This window comes from Myotis brandtii, unplaced genomic scaffold, assembly GCF_000412655.1.
Source record: "Myotis brandtii unplaced genomic scaffold, ASM41265v1 scaffold397, whole genome shotgun sequence".
NCBI classification, from domain to species: Eukaryota; Metazoa; Chordata; class Mammalia; order Chiroptera; family Vespertilionidae; genus Myotis; species Myotis brandtii.
In genome coordinates this window covers 4,919,571-4,920,576 of record NW_005365229.1, presented here as the reverse complement: position 1 = coordinate 4,920,576, position 1,006 = coordinate 4,919,571, and positions in this window count along the sequence as shown.

Genomic DNA, 1,006 nt, shown 5'->3' with positions numbered 1-1,006 from the left:
TGACCACTGGGTACACTGGCTCTTGGGTCTCCAGAGAGGTGCAAAGTCAGCCACTGCCTGGGGCCACCCAGCAGGAGCTACAGAGAGATCTGCAGATTCCTCCTCTTTGTATCGGGTTTGGAAGTGCGCAGATGAGGCCTAGCTGTGAAGCAAGACAGGCTGGTGCCGGGTCTTAGGCTTTTTATTGATAGCTTTGGTGCTCCCTGACCCAGCTGCAGCTTGTTTGATAGGTTTTTAGCCTGAGAAAGGACAGGCCATTCATATGAAAAAGCTGCTGCCCGCAGCTTGGGTGGGGTTGTAAATTGGGTGGGGCGGGATCTCAGGGAATCACCAGGGTGGAGCAAACAGAAATGGCTGCCAGTCAGCCCTGCGACCGGACAGGTCCCAGCATAGTAACAATGACCACTGTAAGCACCTCTGTCTGGAAGAAAGCCACCGCTGAGTTCCTGCCCTGATGCCAGACAGTCCAGTTTCTCCTTGTATGTGTCTGGGTTCTCCAGAGCCTCACCAGGCACTCGAGCTCAAAGGAAGCAGGAGCTTGTAAGTTCAATCGGCCTTATAAGAGGAGCAGTTGGGTCTCCAGCAGCCTGTGTGTCACTCAGCCCCAATCCGCACTGGTTTTACAGCCTGTAGTTCTTACTGCCTGTAGGGATTCTTTTCCCAGCTCTGGGACCCTGGGCTGGGCATCTGGTGTGGGATTGGGACCCTTTGCTCCTCTGGGCAGCCTCCACAGAGATGATCTCCCTCCCAATTAAAAAAATGGCACAAGTGGGAGCCAGACCAGCTTGTTCAGCACCTCTGCACCCCCTACCAGTCTCAGTATGCTTTCTTCTTTAGTTATCTAGTTGTAGGACTTCCATTCAGCCAGCTTTCTGGTGGTTCTGGATGATGGTTGTTCTTTATTTTAGTTGTAATTTTGATGTGGTTGTGGGAGGCAGCAAGTACAGGCATTTGCCTACACCACCATCTTGGTTCTCTCTTATTTCCTTTTGTGGTTACCATGAGG